General features: G+C 38.7%; 1 protein-coding gene across 7 annotated transcripts in view; it reads right to left on the bottom strand.

Annotated features, from left to right (window-relative positions):
* The window catches only part of ANKIB1 (ankyrin repeat and IBR domain containing 1), a 210,620-nt gene that overhangs the window by 155,178 nt on the left and 44,615 nt on the right, over positions 1–10,827 (bottom strand). For 4 of the 7 annotated variants that reach the window (XM_054692326.1, XM_037507717.2, XM_037507708.2 and 1 more), the window contains exon 1: positions 10,576–10,812. The exons of 2 other annotated variants lie outside the window; for them this stretch is intronic. The gene's annotated coding sequence lies outside the window, so the exon portion shown is untranslated. Of the gene's footprint in view, positions 1–4,157; positions 4,296–10,575; positions 10,813–10,827 lie in introns of those variants that run through there. One more of the 7 variants, XM_054692327.1, reaches the window with a different exon arrangement.

Below are 10,827 nucleotides of genomic sequence, written 5' to 3'. Positions count from 1 at the left end.
TGTTGCTCTGTCTGAGCCTTATTAGACTTAAAATTATGTGATTAAGTTTAAGGAGAAAGCCTAGTTTATCTTTAATTCTGTGGTATTTTTTATTGTACTGTAGACAATGCTCTGTTCACTTTCATCCTTTCCAATGGCATTTACCTGGTCAGTTACCCTGTTGACTTCCAAACATAAAACTTCAGCTTTACCTTCTCTTTTATTTTTTTTTAAGATGTATTTATTTATTTATACAAGCACTGGGTACAGTCAGAAGCGTGGAAGGGTGAGAGAATTCACCAGAGCCAGAAACAGGAAATAGCCAGAGCGGGAAACAGAACAGGCAGACCGACAAAACACACCGCTGAGGGGAGCAGCGGGCGTGGCAGGAGAGGTCTGTCGCACCATGTGGACCCTCGCCAGCGGCCAGGGATCGACCCTGCGCTGCAGAGGCTGTGGGCAGCTTCGCAGCCCAGCGCTCAACCACTGTGCTACCTGGGGAGGCCCTTTACCTTCTCTTTTGAACTAGAGATTGATTTCCAGGTTCCTGCTACACTGGTTTCACCTAAAACACCTACACAAAGAATTTCCATTTCATCATAACTGGAAACTGAATTTGTTTCCTAAACTTGCTCCATTCTGTCCTCCCACTTGTATTCTGCTTGTTTAATGGCATCATCAAATTGTATTTATTTGCTTAGCCTGGATATCTTGAAATGGTCTTCACCTTCTCCCTCTTATCAATTTATAGAATCCTATTAAATGAGTTTTGAGTCCTTTCTCATTCCCGTTCTCTCTAGTTGCGCTGCAGTCATCCTAGTATAAGTCTCACCTAATTCCAGTTTTGGTTGGGAGTTAACAAGGACATTTGCCACACTGTTGTCAAGTTCACCTTTCTCATAAATTTGATTATTCCATTACCCTTTGAAAACCTTTCATCACTCCTTTATACAGGTTGGATTCATTTCCAGGTCCTTAGTATTGAATACAGAGTATTAATACTCTGTCACTAACCTGCCTACCCAGATGAATATCTCACTTCTCCCACACTCATCCAATTTGCCAGCCCACCCAGTATTTCTTCTTTTTTTTTTTTTTTTTTTTTTATGAGCATTTATAATATGTGTTATACATCCAGCCTTTCTTTTTTTTTTTTTTTTTTTTTTTTAAATATTAAATTTTATTTTTATATTCCCCCATACAATTGCAAACGCCCCATTCTGACCCCAATCCTTCCCCTCCTGCCCCCCCACCCCCCAAAAAGTGTCTCTGGTTCATAGTTTTTTTGTTGATTTTGATTTTCACTTTCTTATATTCATTTTCCTGGTCCCTTATTTAAGTTTTCTAGATTCCTGCTATGAGTGAGACCATCCGGTATTTTTCTTTTTCTTTTTGGCTTATTTCGCTGAGCATGATCCCTTCCAGTGCCATCCATGTTGCTGCAAATTGCATGTGTTTATCTTTTTTGAATGCTGAGTAATATTCCATGGTATATATGTACCACATCTTCTTGATCCAGTCATCTATTTTTGGGCATTTGGGTTGTTTCCAAAGCTTAGCTATTGTATACAGTGCTGCTATAAACATAGGAGTGCAGGTGCTCTTTGGAATTGATGTTTCTGTGTCCTTTGGGTAAATACCTAGGAGTGGAATTGCTGGATCATATGGAAGCTCTATGTTTAGTAGGTCCAGAAATCTCCACACAGCTCTCCATAGTGGTTGGACCAGTTTGCACTCCCACCAACAGTGCACAAGAGTTCCTTTTTCTCCACATCCTCGCCAACATTTGTTGTTGCTAGTTTTTTTAATATGTGCCATTCTCACTGGTGTGAGATGGTATCTCATGGTAGTTTTGATTTGCATTTCCCTGATTACAAGTGATGTTGAACATTTTTTCATATGTCTGTTGGCCATTTGCATTTCCTCTTCAGAGAAGTTTCTTTTTAGCTCTTCTGCCCATTTTTTGACTGGATTATTTTCTTTGTTGTTGCTGAGTCTCATCAGCTCTTTGCAGATTTTTGTGATCAGTCCTTTATCATTAGTGTTGGGTGCAAAAATGTTCTCCCAGTTGGTGGGGTTTCTCTTTGTTTTTGTTATTGTCTCTTTTGCTGTGCAGAAGCTCTTTAATTTGATGTAGTCCCAGCTGTTTATCTTTCTCTTCACTATCACTGCTTTGGGTGATGTGTCTGTAAAGATGTCTTTGATGTGCAAATCCCGTAGTGTTTCGCCTATATTTCCTTCTATGTATTTTATGGTTTCAGGTCTTATGTCTAGTTCTTTAATCCATTTTGAGTTGATTTTTGTGTATGGTGTGAGGTAGTGGTCAAGCTTCATTCTTTTGCATGTAGCGACCCAGTTTTCCCAGCACCATTTATTGAACAAACTTTCTTTGCTCCAATGCATAGTCTTTGCTCCTTTGTCAAAGATTAGTTGACCATAAATCTGTGGGTTTATTTCTGGATTTTCTATTCGATTCCATTGGTCTGTATGTCTGTTCTTGTTCCAATACCATGCAGTTTTGATGATTATGGCTTTGTAGTATAGTTTGAAGTCTGGGAGTGTGATGCCTCCATTCCCTTCTTTTTTTTCAGGAGAGCTTTGGCTATTCGGGGTTTTTGGTGATTCCATATGAATTTCATCAATAATTGTTCTATTTCTTTGAAGAATGCCATTGAGATTTTGATTGGAATAGCATTGAATCTGTATATTGCTTTTGGTAGGATGGCCATTTTAATAATGTTTATTCTTCCAATCCATGAGCAGGGGATGTCTTTCCATTTCTTTGTGTCTTCTTCTATTTCTTTTAACAGTGTTTTATAGTTTTCTTTGTATAGGTCCTTTACCTCTTTTGTTAGATTTATTCCCAAATATTTGATTTTTTTTGTTTCGATAATAAAAGGGGTGGTTTTTTTGATTTCTTCTTCTTCAGATTTATTGTTTGTGTATAGGAAGGCCACTGACTTTTGCGTGTTGATTTTGTATCCTGCCACTTTACTGAATTGATTGATGAGTTGAATTAGTTTTTCTGTGGAGATTTTGGGGTTCTCTATGTATATTATCATATCATCTGCAAATAGTGATAGTTTGACTTCTTCTTTTCCTATTTGGATTCCTTGGATGTCTTTCTCTTGTCTTATTGCTCTGGCTAGGACTTCCAGTATTATATTGAAAAGCAGTGGTGAGAGTGGACATCCTTGTCTTGTTCCAGATCTTAATGGAATTGCTTTCAGCTTTTCACCATTGAGAATGATACTGGCTGTTGGCTTGTCATAGATGGCCTTTATGATGTTGAGGTATGTTCCTTGTATCCCAAGAATTTCAAGGGCTTTTATCATGAATGGGTGTTGCACTTTGTCGAAAGCTTTCTCAGCATCTATTGATATTATCATATGGTTTTTATATTTCTTTTTGTTGATGTGTTGGATAACGTTGATTGATTTTCGCATGTTAAACCATCCTTGTGCCCCTGGAATGAATCCAACTTGGTCGTGGTGAATTATCTTATGGATACATTGTTGGATTCTGATAGCTAAAATTTTATTGAGGATTTTTGCATCAGTGTTCATTAGGGAGATTGGCCTATAGTTTTCCTTTTTTGTGTTGTCCTTATTCGGTTTTGGTATTAGTGTAATATTGGCTTCATAGAACGTGTTTGGTATTGTCCCTTCCTTCTCAATTTTTTGGAAGAGTTTGTGAAGGATAGGCACTAATTCGTCTCTGAATGTTTGGTAGAATTCATTTGTAAATCCATCAGGTCCTGGGCTTTTGTTTTTGGGGAGGTTTTTAATTACCCTTTTTTTTTTTTAAAGATTTATTTTTCATTTATACAAGAGCTGGGGTACAGGCCAGAATCACGGGAGGGTGAGGGATTCACCAGAGACAGAGCGGGGAGCAGAACAGGCAGACGGGCCAAAAGCACTGCTGAGTGGAGCAGTGGGCAAGACAGGAGAGGTCTGCCTCGCCATGTGGGACTCTCCCTGGCCGGCCAGGAATTGAACCGCGCTGTGGAGGCTGTGGACAGCTTCACAGCGCTGTGCCCACCCGCTACACCACTGGGAAGGCCCCCACCCAGTATTTCTTAACCTTAGTTCTGCAGTCAAGTTTTAGTACTTATGACTCAATAAATTTAGGGACTTAAGCATTTCTGTTTTTAAAAATCTTCTGTGATTTAGAATTACCATTACAGCCAACTTTAGGAGATAGATGAATGCTTTTCCTTTTATGGAAGGAGGTGAGGAGGCAATGATAGAGCATCACACAGCTTACTGCACTGTAGAATACACTGTACCCTCCCAGAGTTTTACAGTGTGGCAGCCCTGCAGAGAAGGGAAGCAGAGAATATTAGAGCAGCATGGCGATTAAATACCTCAAAACATGTAGCATTAAAAAGTCAACAAGTTGGGCCTCCCCTGGTGGCGCAGCGGTTGAGCGCTGGGCTGTGAGGCTGCCCGCAGCCTCTGTAGCACCGGTTCGTTCCCTGGCCGCCGGCGAGAGTCCCACAAAAAAAAAAAAAAAAAAGTCAACAAGTTGTGTGCCAAAGAGAACATAGCTAATGAGTGAAGGTGCTAAGATTCACATACAGGCAGCCTGACTTCTGAGTATACGTGAATCGTAAACATGAGGTATGGTTATAATAAAAGTTTAACAAGATACTTGTTTTCTCTCTTTTAAAAAGCTTAGGAGCCAAACTTCCTAACACAGGTAACAGATGACTGTAAATGTTTTCATTTTTGTACGTAGTGTAACTTGGAATACAGTTGTATATGGAGAGATTATATTGTTTGTCTAAGGTCAAAAAAACATTAAGTAGAGGAGAGCACCATGGACTGTGGTGGAGGTCTATGGGTGCTTTGGTGGTGGGAAAACTATGGTGACCGTTCTAAGGGAATAAATCCTATATTGTGAAAAAATAAATGGATGTTTTTAAAAATAAAAATAAATTTATAAAACAAACAGACAACAAAAATTAAGTAATAGACTCAGCTCAAAATCTGGCAGTCTGGCCTCTGAATTTGGAAATCAGCCAAATACAGAAAAGGTAGCTGGAGAGGTTTAAAAAAGAAAGGACCAACTCTTAAAGGATGTCTTCCTTACCAATGAGCAATCATTGGAGTCTTTGGAACTTGCTCAGATTTGTGTGCTATATAGGTCAGTGTACTGAAGGACTCAAAGTGCTCTTAACAGGAAAGTATAAGAACATGGATTAATGTTTTCACAAAACCAGTGATCTTTTTAGATAAAGGAAATAAGGAAGAGATAGGAGTCATAAATAATTCCTCACATTTTGTCCTGGGCAACTAAGAAAATGACACCAATAAACTGCCTATTACAGGAAATGGAGGAGGATTTGAAGAAATGTATTGAGTTCCTAGTGTGTAAGGGACATGCAGGTGGCTATGTCTCAGACCTGAAACACAGAAGGCTCTGCAGGAGATGGAAATTAAAACCAGAATAGATTTAAAGTCACCCAGAAAGAGGCAGAGAAGCAAGCCAATATTTGAGAAATAGGCAAAGGTAGAGTAACCCACAAAATGTATGGTTACGCAAGTAGATGTCAGTACAGACAAGAAATATCAAAAGCTTGGCACCATCCTCCATACTGTGTATTGATACATTTTATACTGTAAAAGTTAAATCTTTTAAAACATTTAAAATTGGAATAATTGCCACTAGGGAAAAATAGACTAGTATATTTTAGTGATAGAGCACACATTATGGAACTTTTAAGTGGAGATCATGAAAGATAAGAGGTATTTAAAACGGCTTTTAAATGTATACAATAAAAAGGAAAGCAAAAGAATCAGAATTTAGAGCCACTAGAATTCATACATGATTCACAGGAATGCAAAATGGCACAGGACCATTTTGGAAAGCAGTTTGTTAGCTTCCTGCAAGTTAACATACACCGACTATAGAACCCAGTCATCCACCCCAAGGTATTTTCCGAAGAACGAAAACTTAAGTTCACACAAAAATTGTTATATTTACATGATACATTTTCCGTGTTTTCATGTCAGAATGGAATATAACTATCACAGTCCAAAACTGAAAACAATTCACATATCCTTCAGTGGACTAGTAAATAAACACAATACATCCATACAATGAGAAACTACTCAGCAATAATTTTTAAAAAAGGAAAAAAGCAGAAATAATCAATGAAGAATTAGCAGAAATAGTAAAAGAAAAAGCAAAAATAATAACAAAAGAAAAAAGCATTTATGAGCAATATGAATGAATTTCAAATGCATTATGCTAACTGAAATAAGCCAGACTTAAAAGGTATATGGTAGCATTCCCTTTTGATGACATTATGAAAAAGGCAAAACCACAGGGTCAGGAGAAAAAAGTAGTGATTACCAGTGATTAAGGATGAGGATGAGAAGATGTGGCAATATAAAGGAGTAGAATGAAGAAATTTGGGGGAAATGAAAGAACAGTTCTGTATCCTGATTGGGATTGACAGACAATCAGCATGTTTGTCAAATCTCACAAAACTGCATATTCAAAAAGAAAATTTTATGGTACATAAACAAAAAAGTACATTAAAGGAGTCAGAACTTGCTATAAAAATGTTGAAAATTTGGGCCTCCCTGGTGGTGCAAGGGGTTAAGCACAGCACTATGAAGCCTCGTGCCTCTGCAGCGCAAGTTCGATCCCAGGCAGGCCAGGGAACTAACACACATGGTGCAGCAGACCTGTCCTGCCTCACCCGCTGCTCCACTCAGCAGTGTATTTCAGTCAGTCTGCCTCTTCTGCTCCCCATTCTGTCTCTGGTGAATCCTGTTACCCCCTCATCTCTGGCCTGTACCCCAGTTCTTGTATGCATAAAAAAAGAAAAATGTTGAAATTTTACCAAAAATACATAAAGATTTAATAGAAATATAAATCAGTACCCAAATTCCATTTAGTGAGTAGTCAAAGATTAACAAAGAGGTTATATGTTTGAGAATGCAGACTTTCCAAAAATAGGAAAACGTCTTTGCTAACGAAAAATGTAACACAACCTTACTAAATTAAAATTATATGAAATCATAAAAACAACTAATTAAATTAGTAAAAATTGCTGGCACAGGACTGATAGAACATCAGTGTATGTATTTTGGGTAGTACTAACAATTGGTTTAATCTTACGGTAAAGCAGTCTGAAAAATGACTACTCCTTTTGACCTGAGGGCAGTCTAAGGATGAATCTACCATTCCTACTGACTCATTTGTAGTGCTTCACTGGTACCATTTCCCCTACTTCAATAGGGAGGAAACTATATGCTGCAATTCAAAAGGAAGGGCAAAGGATAGTTTTCTAACATTGCCATGTAAGTGGAACAAAACATTACATATATAAAATCTCCAAGGTAATTGCTTTTAAAACAAGTCTCCCCCAGAGCTTACCAAGTGCTATAGTTGTTACAGAATCTTGTAATTATGCCATCAACTCAATTATATAAGCAAATAGTGCAAGTATATTCCAAACCAGTTATTAGCAAATCATTTGTTGGCTTTTGGAATATACTGTGATGTCTTAATAACATGCCTTCCCAGTTATATCTTACAGAATCTGATAATACTTTTGTTTGTATTTGCTGAATACATAACAGTAGAGTAGTGAAAGGGAAAGAACCTAAAGTGATAAATTATCTGCAGAGGGGAAAATGGATAGTTTTCACTGAAATCAAATGTGTGCTATTCTTCCTTTCTGGATTCTTTCCTTTCAATTAATATTGAATTAATTTTGTACACAAACCCACTAGCAGAGGGTAAAAGCCAGTCTGTTTGTTTTTTTTTTTTAATTTAAGGCATTTCACACAAATAATTAACTGTAAAGCTGGATTTTAATTTATCTGAACTTTGGCTTACTTGTTATTTACTATTTTTAAATATTATGGATGTTCACGTACCACATTATTTTAGTTTTAATTAATAGTTTAACTATTTTAATTAATAGTTTAAGGCAGGATTTCACTAAATGCTATAAAGCTAATAATACTTTTCTTTTTTGGTGATAACCAGTCAAGGAAATGAATGGTTAAATGTATCATTTTACATTTATATTATTGTGCCCATAAGGAAAAATACAGAAATAGAAATTTCCAAGACGGATAAATACTGTTATAGGGGTAATCATGACAAAATATTTTGAAAAAACTTATTTTCAAATTAGGAATAAAATTGAGAAAATTCTTAGGTAGAGATAATCCCAGTGCATTTTTAAATGTAGTTCACAAGTCAGAAACTTAATATTAACACATTCTAGAACAAAAGGCAAGAAAAGAAAGAAAAAGAATACAAAAAATACCTGACTAAAAATGGATTAGCCATACAACTCAGCAATCCATTCTTAGAGATCTACCTAAAGGACACAAAAATACTAGTTGGAAGGAAGCCTGCACTCCTGTTTATTGCAGCACTATTTGCAATAGCCAAGACATGGAAACAACTTAAATGCCCCAAACAGATCAATAAAGCAAGAAGATGTGGTACATATCCACAATGGAATACTATTTGGCAATCAGAAAAGATAAACTCATGCCATTTGCAGCCACATGGATGGAGCTGGAAGGGAGTGTGCTACGCAAAATAAGTCAGAAGGAGAAAGATGAATACTGAATGGTTTCACATATATGGAGAAACCAAACAAAAGGTAGGACAAAGACAAACCTTGAAAGCTGACTACAAATCTGAGGCATCCAGGAGGGGAAAGGAAAGAGTTGGGGGAAGGGATGAAAACAGGAGGGAAAAGTACAAGAAATATGACTAAAGCTACTAGGGGGGAGTGTGAGGGGTGGGAACAAAGGGGAGAAAAAGTCCAATAAAGGATTACTGGGGTGGGCCTCCCTGGTAGCACAAGGGGTTAAGACACAACCTATAAAGCTATTTGCAGCCACTGCAACACGAGTTCCATCTCAGGCCAGGGAGCTACCCACATGGCACAGCAGACCTCTCCTGACTCACCCGCTGCTCCCCTCAGCAGTGTATTTCAGTCAGTCTGCCTGTTCTGTTCCCCACTCTGTCTCCAGTGAATCCTCTCACCCCCCCCCACACCTCTGGCCTGTACCCCAGTTCTTGTATGCATAAATAAATAAATCTTTTTAAAAAAAAAGGATTACTGGGGCCGTGGTGATGGATGTGGTAAAATAGCATCCATTTGCAGAGGTGTAATCCTATACCCCTAAGACAGTTTCCATATTAAAATTAAGAAGCTTATTTTTACATCTACCTTAAGCTATGTAAATGATGCTAAGCAATGATTTTTAATTCCCTTATTTAAAAAAAAAGGGGGAAAAAAACCGCTGCTGGAACCACTAGTAAATTATATGTATTTCCAATTAGTCACCAAGTTCTTAACTCACTAGGTAGGTAACGACCTACTAATCCAATCCATTAAATAGCTACATATGTAGAATGATTATAGAAAAGAGAAACTTGCTGCTTTACATAAATTCTAGAAAGTTAATCGCATTAATTATTCGACTGTTAATTCCAAGCTGGAATTGGGCTGGAATTGGGAGGCTCATACTAAAACAATTTGAAAATACAGTTGATCCTTGCAGAACACGAGCTTGAGTTGCCCTGGTCACTTATATGCAGTTTTTTTTTTCTTCAATAAATACAGTTGGTTCTCCATATCCATAGGTCCCACATTCATGAATTCAACCAAGCAATGATACAGGTTAGTTGAATCCTCAGACGCAGAACCCCATCCAGGAGCTTTGGAAGAAGGCTAGGGAAAGTGGTGGACTAGCCACATTGATAAACAGGAGGGCTGTCGCTGAACCGCTAAAACCAAGGCCAGGTCCCAGAGAGGGGTAAAGCACCCTTCTCCCCAGGCAAGTCTCCTGCATGAAAGGTGAGTCTTTGACATGAGTCTGTGGTTAACCACACCTTGAAGGTTTCCTGTTAAACCAACACTCTAAGGGCTTTTTAGACATCTTGAAATAGGGACGATGATACATGTGCATCAAAAGATGAATTCAAATGCCATTTTTAGAATACTGATAAACCAGTTTATTGTATTATGTTTTAGATGTTGTCATTAGCAGACCAAGAAAGTGTCTACATTTTCTAGGTTCTTCGATTACACCCTCATTCTACAACTACTTCCTGTTTTCCTGATAAATTCCGTGTTTGGGTAATTTTAGACTAGGACTAAATGAGTCTTTTCTAACTTTAATTTGTCTTGCCGCGTTTAAGTGATTGGGAGAAGGGAGGTGAACAATCACCCTCAGATCTTTCTCAGAGCTCGGCCTCCTCTCTGGCCCCTAAACTCAATTCCCCTACTCTTCCTGCTAACTATGAGGGTAGACCCAACTACAAGTGGTCTCCGGGGTTCCTGTAAACAGTGGCACAGTCACTGGGTCCTAGAGGTGAGCGTGCTGGACTCGAGATGAGCGCGCACCAGCACGCTATCGCCTTCAGCAGGGTTGATGGTTTGGGATGCGTTTCCTATAGTCAAGAGAACAGAGGTAGGACTCCGCGAGACGGTTAGGCCAAATAGTGACAAGGTGGGTCTTCCGATGCCACTAAGAGCCTTTTTCATCGTGTCTGTATTGCCTGCTGTTCAGCCCACAAGTTGGAAAATAAAACTCATAGAAGTACCTCCGATGGGGACTGTCGGCGATGTCTGACTCGGGTTCATCAGCACGATGGTCGTCTCCGAGGACCAGGGCCCACGCTAGTAATGCTCCATCCCCATTGCTTGTTAGAATCAGAGGTTCTGGCCGCCCCAGACTAATTAAATCAGAACCCCGATCTCAACGAGAAATTCCGAAGCACAAGCTTGTCTTCCACACGCGACCTGCGCGCGTCCTTCCTTGGGGAATTAATGGGAGGCCCAGGGCCTCTCCCCAG

This window comes from Talpa occidentalis, unplaced genomic scaffold, assembly GCF_014898055.3.
Source record: "Talpa occidentalis isolate TD23 unplaced genomic scaffold, MPIMG_talOcc4v2.1, whole genome shotgun sequence".
Taxonomy (NCBI): Eukaryota; Metazoa; Chordata; class Mammalia; order Eulipotyphla; family Talpidae; genus Talpa; species Talpa occidentalis.
This window is presented reverse-complemented; position numbering and strand designations above follow the sequence as displayed.